Genomic DNA, 10,470 nt, shown 5'->3' with positions numbered 1-10,470 from the left:
ATCGGCAGGCGGACTCTCAACCACTGCGCCACCAGGGAAGCCCCTAGCCCAGTATTTAGACTGTGTATTTTCTAAAGTTAAGAACCATCCATTTCTCACTAGACATTGCATTTGCAAAGCAAACCAAAATAAAACAAACACTGCCCCCACCTCAAACTGTATCAAAAGAGGTATTGGGCTAAGATATAAATACAGAACACATGTCACAAAGACAGAAGAGGCATCCCCAATCACTGTGTCAAGTATTCCCAGCTCCCAGTTATAAGAGAGCTTTAGAGAAGACCTGTGCTCTTATTGCCTGATTGTCTCCAGTCCATAGTTATTTCAGTTGTAACTCCCTCCGTCTAATTCTTTGAATGGGTGTTGGCACCTTTTTCTCTTAGATTGGAAACTGTTGGATCTAAAGTTTAGCCCTTTGTCAGTTGCCATCAAATCATTTTACGGTTACTCAGGAGTCATGCTGTTCATTTAATTGTTAAATGTCCTGAAATATCAGGTGTGCAATTTGCAGTGGAAATATAACAATAGACCATCTTTTCTAATGGGATTTCAACAGGAATGAAACTAGAAGGATAAATCTGGCTCTCTAAGTCATTAAGAATATAGGGCATTCCAGTTCCAAAGAGGTTCCTAATGAGTTGGATTATGTAGCAAAGAAGTAAAAAAAAAAAATGCAGGTATTCAGTTATCATAACTACTTAGTCCAGAGAAACATACAAGTTATAGATTTTGATGAAGAATATATTTTCCATTCTTGATAAATAAATCATGATCTTGTTCACTTGTGTTTAAGAAGAGATATTTCCCTCTTGAAGAAACTAAAATATGTTCGGTTTGTAGTTTATTGGAAAAAGCCATCCAGGCCATTTGTTGAAAATAAGCATACAACATTTACCAGGATCCAAACATTGCAAATCTCTGTTTTTCTTTTTCAGAGTTACTTGTGATGGGGGTGGGTTTATGTGTATGGAGGGGGATGTCATCTTTACTGGAAGAGAGATGGAATCCTAGTGCAGAACAAGAAACAAACTGAAGCTTTACTGCACACATAAATCATGCTTGGCCCAGGGCAGCTGACAATTTGTAAGGCTAACCTATAATTCTTTTCATTCTTGGAATCTCTTCAAACTCTAAACTAGTTTTATATAACCGTCCAAAGCCAGTTTTTTTCTTTTTGTTGTGCTTTTCTATTTCCATTCATTAACAATGGTCACAAACAAAACGAGAAAGAAATTAAATGGGTAATGCTGGGTGCATTCATTTTTATCGTGTAAAGAGATCCTAAATCAGTGCCTGAAGGAAAGTAATTCATTTACCTTAAGAAGAGTATGAGTAGTCCCACTACATCTGTTTGCTCTTCAGCAAGACACTCTTAGTCCTGTTTAGAGCCCTGTGGTCAAATCCATTAAAGAAGGCCAGTTATAACTATCAAGCAACTTGCTCCATTCCCCATTACTTAAGAGCAAATTTCATAGGAGGACAGACTGTGGTTAAAATGTGTGTAAGACTGTACCATAATCCAAGGGCTAGCTTTGTGAGTTAGAGACCTATTTGATGTCATTGAACTGAGAAACCATTCTTTTAGCTATATTTCTTTAGTCTTTTAAAGTAGCTCATGGAGTGGAAAATGCTTCTTAGGGATCCAGTTGAAATCCCAGTTATCAAAATTCTTACCCCAAACGGCTTTGAGGTAGTCCCTACCTATCCATTGGGAACACGAACCCTACAGAGTGACTGTTCTCTTCTGAAGATGGGACATCAAGTGGTCCTGGAAGAATAAGGAGGAGTTCTTCACTGAGAAAACATGATCTCTGTTGACAAGCACTGTAGATTTGTTCAGTGTTGTCTTAGCTAAGCTGGAACTACATCTCTCCAGAATTCCCTTCCCTGCACAGTTTTGGGTTAGAGTGAGCCACAAGAGACATTATATATCAGATTATGAAGATACAAACAAGGCAGAACCATCTTCTTTCTCCTGAAAAATCATTGCAGGGCACGAGGTGCTGTTGCAGCTCACATAGGTTCTTTCTTATCTCCTGCCTCACCATAGCTTTTCCAACTCCTGGGACAATTGGGTGTTTAGCTCTGAGGTGAAGTGTGCCAACTTATGTAGGAAACCCTCGTCATCAAAGTTGGAGGCTTAAAGCTCATGATGAGGGACCAGCATGGTTCCACTTCATCTTTGTGGGTGCCAGCTCAGCCTTGCAGGTTCTAGTTTATGTTTGTTTCCCCTACTTCATGTTTGTCTTTCCTTTTTGAATGCCAGCCCCGAGAGTTTGGGCTCCAGTACCAGACTGAGAAGAAACAGTTCCACATTGGCTATTTGATCAGCTTCCACAATTGCATATGGTAAAATTATTATAATAGATCCCTTAATATAGCTATCTATAGATATAGATATTAATAAATTGGTGTAGTTAGAGATAGAGATAGTAATAGAGAAAGAGATGGTAATAGAGATAGGGACCGATATCTCCTAATGATTCTGCTTTTTTAAAATTTGACTGTGCCGCAAGGCTTGCGGAGTCTCAGTTCCCGGACCAGGGATTGAATCCGGGCCGTGGCAGTGAAAGCCCAGAATCTTAACCACTAGGCCACCAGGGAGCTCCCTGATTCTGCTTTTCTGATCACACCCTGACTGATACTAGAAGCCTGGACTCTGTAAGAACTTGGAGGACCACCTCAAGGGGAAGGAGCTAAACTGATAGTGACTAAGGGAACCAGCTTAGACCTGAATGTCAGTTCTCTTGCTACTGTATCCAGGCCTGGCTCCATCACTAACTTCTGGCCTTTGTTCAAGCCACAAACTGTCTTATTTTTTGATCCTGCCCCTTATGTCATCTCAGTCTGTTCTACTGACTGTTGTTGCCTTGAATCTTGTTTGTGGCCATTTTTCTTTTACCTTATTCCTGGATCTTCCATCTGTGTGTGTGACTGCACCTCTCACTGAAGTCCTCCTGCATCCCTGCTGCCCATGATAACGCATTTATGGCCACATCTCTTGCCCCCGCTACCCTCTCACCATAGTTTGTCACTGTCTTTGCAAAGGCAACATCTTAACCCTCTAATATGCTGACTTCTGTGCTAAGAAGAATATAATCACACAGAGAGCTTGAGGTAGGAGGTAGGTGGCTGAGAGTGAGGGATTCAGTGTTCTGTCAGCAAAGGCAAGCCTAGGTAGGAGACCACACTGGTGGCCTCTGGTTAACCAGGAAATATCAGGAAAGCTGGTATGCCTTCAGAGAAGTCTGGGGAGCCATGACTGAAGCTCTAAACAAAGAGTTGAGGAGGCCAACACAGACCTCACCTGCTTCCTGAGTCTGAAGAGAAGCTGCTTTGCAAACGCAGTAATTGGTAGTGACACTCTTAGCAACTGGGGCAGTGTGCCAAGTCTTTTAGATGTGACAGGACATTGCACTGCCTGAGCAGCCCTCTGCAATGGGTAAGCTAGAATTGATATTTTTCTTATGTTTGTAACAATTTTTGACCTCTAAAGTTTCAGCCTGAAATTCAAAGAAATAGCCTTTTGTGAAACTGTCAATTAAAGACAAAAGCCTCTATAAGAAAATAGTTAGATTTACTGTAGCATCAAAGAGAAAAAAAATTAGTAATACATTTAACAAAATAAGTACAAAATATATACTCTGAAAACCAGAAAACATTGTTGAGAGGGATTAAAGAAGACCTAAACAAATGGAAAGACATTTCATGCACATGGATTGGAAAACTTAATATTGGAAAGATGGCAGTAATCCACAAATTGATCTACAGATCCAAAGCAATCCCTATAAAAATCCTAGCTGACTTCTTTGCAGCACTTGACAAGCTCATCCTAAAATTCATGTGGAAATGAAAGGGACCCAAAATAATCAAAACAATCTTGAAAAGGAAAAGCAAAGTTGGATGACTCACATATCGCAATCTCAAAATTTACTACAAAGCAACAATAACCAACGAAGTCTGGTACTGGCATAAGGATAGACTGATAGATAAATGGACTAGAATTGAGAGTCCAGAAATAAATCCTCACATTTACAGTTAACTGATTTTCGACAAGGGTGCCAAGATAATTCAATAGGGGCAAGAATAGTCTTTTTCAATAAATGGTGCTGAGACAACTGGATATCTATATGCAAAGTAATGATGTTGCACTCCTACTTCACACCATACATGAAGGTTAACTCAAAATGGATCAAATACTTAACAGTAAAAGCTAAAACTATAACATTCTTAGAAGAAAACAGGCATTAATATTTGTTATTTTGGATTAAGTAAGATATGACATCAAAAGCAAGTGACAAAAGAAAAACATACGTCACCTAGACATAATCAAAATTCAAATAATTTGTGCTTTAAAGGACACTATTAAGAAAGTGAAAAAGCAACCTGCAGGATGGGAGAAAAATTTTGCAAATCATATATCTGATTAAAAATACTTATCTCAAATATATCAAGAACTCTTACAACTTTATAATAAAAGACAAACAACCCAGTCTAAAAATAGGCAAAGAATCTGAATAGACATTTCTCCAAAGAAGCTAAACAAATGGCTGATAAGCACATGAAAAGACGCTCAGCACCACTAGTCATCAGAGAAATGCAACTCAAAACCACATTGACTTACTTCACTCTGTATCCACCTCACTACAAATAACTCAATTTCGTTAAGTCAGAAAGAGAAAAGCAAATACCGTATGCTAACACATATATACGGAATCTAAAAAAAATGGTTCTGATGAACCTAGGGGCAGGACAGGAATAGAGATGCAGATGTAGAGAATGGACTTGAGGACACAGGGAGGGGGAAGTGTAAGGACGAAGTGAGAGAGTAGCATTTACATATATACACGACCAAATGTAAAATAGATAGCTAGTGGGAAGCAGCTGCATCTCACGGGGAGATCAGCTCAGTGCTTTGTGACCACCTAGAGGGGTGGGATAGGCAGGGTGGGAGGGAGACGCAAGAGGGAGGGAATATGGGGATATATGTATACATATAGCTGATTTACTTTGTCATACAGCAGAAACAAGCACACCATTGTAAAGCAATTATACTCCAATAAAGATGTTAAAAAAAAGCACACATTGAGATATCACTTCACATCCACTAGATTGGCTATAATCCAAAAGACAGATAATAACAAGTGTTTTGACAAGGATCTAGAGAAATTGGAACTCTCATACACTGCTAGTTGGAATGTAAAATGTTTCAGCCACTTTGGAAAACAGTCTGGCAGTTCCTCAAATAGTTAAACTTAGACTTTCCATATGACTTAGTAATTCTAGTCCTAAGTATATACCCAAGAGAAGTGAAAACATACATCCACACAAAAACTTGTACCCAAATGTTCATAGCAGCATTATTCATAAAAACCAAAAACTGGAAACAATCCAAATGTCCATCGACTAATGAATGGATAAATAAAATGTGGTATATCCACACACTGGAATATTATTAAGCAATAAAAATAAATGAAGTACTGGGACATGCTACAATATGGATAAACCTTGAAAACATTATGCTAAGTGAAAGAAGCCAGTCACAAAAGACCACATATTGTGCGATTCCATGTACATGAAATGTCAAGAATAGGCAAATCCTTAAAAATATAGAATAGATTAGTGGTTGCCTAGGGCTAGGAGGGATGGGGGAATTGGGGGTGACAGCTAAGGGGTACAAGATTTCTTTTTGGAGTGATAAAAATATTCTAAAATTGATTGTGGTAATGGATGCACAACTCTGTGAATATACTAAAAGCCATTTTAAAAAGAATTGAACTATAGTTGATTTACAATATTGTGTTAGTTTCAGGTGTATAGCAAAGTGATTCGGATATATATATATATACTTTTTCATATTCTTTTCCATTATGGTTTATTGGATATTGAATATAGTTGCCTGTGCTATACAGTAGGACCTTGTTGTTTATCTATTTTATATATAGTAGTTTGTATCTACTAATCCCAAACTCCTTATTTATCCCTCCCCCTCCCCCTTTCCCCTTTGGTAACCATAAGTTTGTTTTCTATGTCTGTGAGTCTGTTTCTGTTTTGTAAATAAGTTCATTTGTATAATATTTTAGAGTCCACATATAAGTGATATCATAGAATATTTGTCTTTCTCTGTCTGACTTACTTCACTTAGTATGACAATCTCTAGGTCCATCCATGCTGCTGCACGTCATTACTTCATTCTTTTTTATGGCTGAGTAGAATACTACATCTTCTTTATCCATTCGTCTGTCGATGGACATTTAGGTTGCTTCCAAGTCTTGGTTATTGTAAATAGTGCTGTAATGAACATTGGGGTGCATGTACTTTTCAAATTAGAGTTTTTTCTGGATATATGCCCAGGAGTGGGATTGATGGATCATGTGGTAACTCTATTTTCAATTTTTAAGGAACCTCCATACTGTTCTCCATAGTGGCTGCACCAACTTACATTCTTACCAACAGTGTAGGAGGGTTCCCTTCTCTTCACACCCTCTCCAGCATTTGTTATTTGTAGACTTTTAAATGATGGCCATTCTCATTGGTGTGAGGTGATATCTCATTGTAGTTTTGATTTGCATTTCTCTAATAATTAGTGATGTGGAGCATCTTTTCATGTGCCTTTTGGACATCTGTATGTCTTCTTTGGAGACATATCTATTTAGGTTTTCTGCCCATTTTTGATTAGGCTATTTCTTTTTTTGTTATTGAGTTGTATGAACTGTTTATATATTTTGGAAATTAAGCCCTTGTTGGGTGCATCATTTGCAAATATTTTCTCCTAGTCCATAGGTTGTCTTTTCATTTTGTTTATGGGTTCTTTTGCTGTGCAAAAGCTTATTAGTATGATTGGGTCCCATTTGTTTATTTTTGCTTTTATTTCTATTGCCTTGGGAGACTGACCTAAGAAAACATTGGTACGATTTATGTCAGAGAATGTTTTGCCTATGTTCTCTTCTAGGAGTTTTATGGTGTCATGTCTTGTATTTAAGTCTATAAGCCATTTTGAGTTTATTTTTTTGTATGGTGTGAGGGTGTGTTCTAACCTCATTGACTGACATGTGGCTGTCCAGCTTTCCCAGCACCACTTGCTGACAAGACTGTCTTTTCTCCATTTTATATTCTTGCCTCTTTTGTCAAAGATTAACTGACCGTAGGTGTTTGGGTTACTAAAAGCCATTTAGCATACACTTTAAATGGGTGAACTGTGTGGTATGTGAATTACATCTCAATAAAGCTGTTTAAAAACATATACTAATAACTACTTGCTTAGAGAACAAATTCCTCCATCATCAGACACATCTGAATCATTGGGAGGGAAGAAGAGGCCAAAAGCTAGCAGAAAGAGTGTTGAGGATGCCAGTGGGTGAATTGCTTGTTCACAGGAATAGGTAATGAGAATGTTTGGCAGATTTGCTCTTCAGGGGGTAAATTAATAGCTGGAATTAACCCAAGTTCAAAAAGTGCATCCTTAGCTAATCAAGATTGTAAAAATCTGTCAGGTTTGGTAGCATGGTGGATATATGTTTTCAGAGTAAGCTTAACTATAACATTATTGCAAAAAGTAAACTTCTGTAAATTAAAAACAGTAAGAGTTTTAAGTATTCTCTATGAATTGATGCATATTAGCAAAAAAAAAAAAATCCCCCAGACATATCTAACTGGTTTCTAAACACTATGCTTAATGTACAGAGTCATAGGTAATTCCATTAATTCTGTTTCTTGTGTATTGTTGCAGGAGGATTAAAAATGCCTTCTATCTGAAACCATTCTCTATACTCTGAAGGTTCAAAAAGTGTTGTCCCTTGTGCTCAAACTTGGGGCAGGGAGGGGAGGGTCTTACTTAAAAGCTAGTTAGTGGGTTTTGTGTCAGGCCAGCAAATAATTCTAACCTAAATTGGAGAATCCTTTAATGCCAGTCTTGTTAAAGAGCTGATCATGCCCCTTAAACAATGCCATCCCCAAACTAAGCTGTTTCTTGCTGATATTGACCATCACTCATGGCATAACTTCAGTGTGCTTTATATCATAGGTGAGGTTGCTCTACTCATTGTTGTTCAAATCTCAACTCTTCCAGCCATTTATTTCTGAGTAAGAGGTCTATCTGCCACCATTCCGTCCTCAACTCTGCAATACTGACACCTCATGGGCTGGTAGCATGGTGTAATTCGGAGCTGGAATATTTTTTTAGTGTACACTGCCTCTCCAGATAAACTAAAAAAAAAATACTAGTAGTATCATTGATTGAGCCATTTTTATACTAACAGCTTCATGTATATAATTTTTTTCTCCACACAAGTTGGCAATGCAGTTATATTAGTTATATTCCCATTTTATCAGTGAGTAAATTGAAGTTTAGTGAGGTTAATCAGGTCCCCCAGAGAACCAGTGTAGTTAAATTAGTCAGGCTAGTTTGAAAGCATGTGATATGCTTCCATATCATATCTACTGATTACAAAGCTCATGCTCTTAACCATTGTGCTTCTAAAGTGTGGGCCATGGGAAGAGTGTCCTTACATTCTTCTCTGACCAGAACAGTTTTCATTTATATTTGCTGACCTAGTAAAATTACTGAGAATGTCCCCATTCACTCTTGTGGTGGCTATGAGAATATACCTTTCAGATCTTCAACTGCAGAGAGTGTAATTGACCAATGAGTACATCACTTCTGCTTACATTTCATTGGTCATGATTCAATTGGAAGGGATCCTGGGAAATGTAGTTTATTCATGTGATGAGGAGGAAGAGAGCATGGATATTGGTGAACAAATAGCCTACAATCTGTAGTAGGTGTGTGTGTTCTACAATCTGTAGTACTTTTGTTATGCTTCTTATGTCTGGCAACTTATTCAGGAATAATCACTAGAAATATAAAAACCTATTTATTTCATGGTCACACATGCACAGAGTCCAGGAGGTGTAAAATATTCATGTACTTTGAATTATCTTTTAGTACATATAGAATTTGCCTGAGAGGCATCTTGGAGACTTTCTTTCTCTTTCTCTGTTCCCCCAGTCTTTTGTCTCTGTTTCCCACGGTCACTTTGGTACCTTCTACTCCTCTGTTCTTTCCCAGCATTATAGCTCTACCCTAAAGAAGAAGCATGTCTACTTGAGGTTCTGAGAATCCTCTCCTGGTGCCAGAAATAGGAAGGGGAGACCATTTTTGGAATGAAATGAGGGAGCCCTGAATCCTTTGGATTCCTCAAAAAATGGTAAGTGTATAGTTCAAACTAAGCTGTTTCTTGCTGATATTGACCACCACTCATGGCATAACTTCAGTGTGCTTTATATCATAGCAAGCTTCCATAAACAATTTCATACTCTGTGATCCAGCAATTCTATTTCGAGGAGTTAATCTTAAAGAACTAATCAGACAAGTTAGAAAAGACACATACATAAATATATTTATGACTGCATTGTTTATAAAAAATGAAACAGAAACAATCTAAATATCTGAATGTCTAACAATAGGAAATTTTCCCAATACATTTCAGTACATACATAGAAAGCATGAATACCATGCAGCCATCAAAAATGATGACTCAAATCCATATTTACTTAATGGAAAAATATTTATAATAGAGAAGTAAAAAATTATATTACAAATAGCAATTATATTATGATTCTAATTTTTATGTGCATGTATTTTCATTGGGAAATATTAGATCACACCAAAGTTTTAACATTGATTATCTTGAGGTCATGGAATTTCATATTGTTTTAATATTGCTTGATTTGGTAATCATTATTTCTAAAAAGGTTCACCACATTTAACACTTGCATAATAAGAGAGTGAAGAAGTAAAATAGGGAATCAGAGAGTGGGAGATGATGATAGGTCTCAGAAGGTGGTTTGGTTTAAAAGAAGAGTGCTGACATTTTCCTTGGTGTTATGAAAGCACTTCGTTCTCAATGTTCCCAACCCATTCTCTCACCTATCTCCTTCACTTTAGGAACTGTTAGAGGCAAGTTCTCATTTGATAATTTCACTTAAATTGAAATCCAGCAGCATAGTATAAAGATATACTAAGTAACTTCCCCAAAGGCACACAAAATAAATTCCTCAAATAGTAGTTCTTTTGTCCTTTGTCAAGTCAGTTCCTTTGGTTTTAATGTGTTATGAATAAAAACAATCTTATATTTTCCCCTTTCAAAACAAACAAACAAACAAACAAACAAACTCATGATGCTTGGAAGAACAGAGCTGGACAGTTGGTTTTTTTTTGTTTTTTTTTGTTTTTTAAATCTTTATTGGAGTATAATTGCTTTACAATGGTGTGTTAGTTTCTGCTTTATAACAAAGTGAATCAGTTATACATATACATATGTTCCCATATCTCTTCCTTCTTGCATCTCCCTCCCTCCCACCCTCCCTATCCCACCCCTCCAGGTGGTCACAAAGCACCGAGCTGATCTCCCTGTGCTATGTGGCTGCTTCCCACTAGCTATCTATTTTACGTTTGGTAGTGTATATATG

General features: G+C 37.4%; 1 long non-coding RNA gene across 1 annotated transcript in view; it reads left to right on the top strand.

Annotated features, from left to right (window-relative positions):
- The window catches only part of LOC114484700 (uncharacterized), a 297,446-nt gene that overhangs the window by 39,853 nt on the left and 247,123 nt on the right, over positions 1-10,470 (top strand). Inside the window, exon 2 of the long non-coding RNA XR_003677882.1 lies at positions 9,068-9,206. This is a non-coding gene — a long non-coding RNA (uncharacterized lncRNA). The remainder of the gene's footprint in view (positions 1-9,067; positions 9,207-10,470) is intronic.

This window comes from Physeter macrocephalus, chromosome 21, assembly GCF_002837175.3.
Source record: "Physeter macrocephalus isolate SW-GA chromosome 21, ASM283717v5, whole genome shotgun sequence".
Classification (NCBI taxonomy): Eukaryota; Metazoa; Chordata; class Mammalia; order Artiodactyla; family Physeteridae; genus Physeter; species Physeter macrocephalus.
Note: the sequence above shows the minus strand (reverse complement) of the source record. Positions and strands in the feature narration are given on the sequence as shown.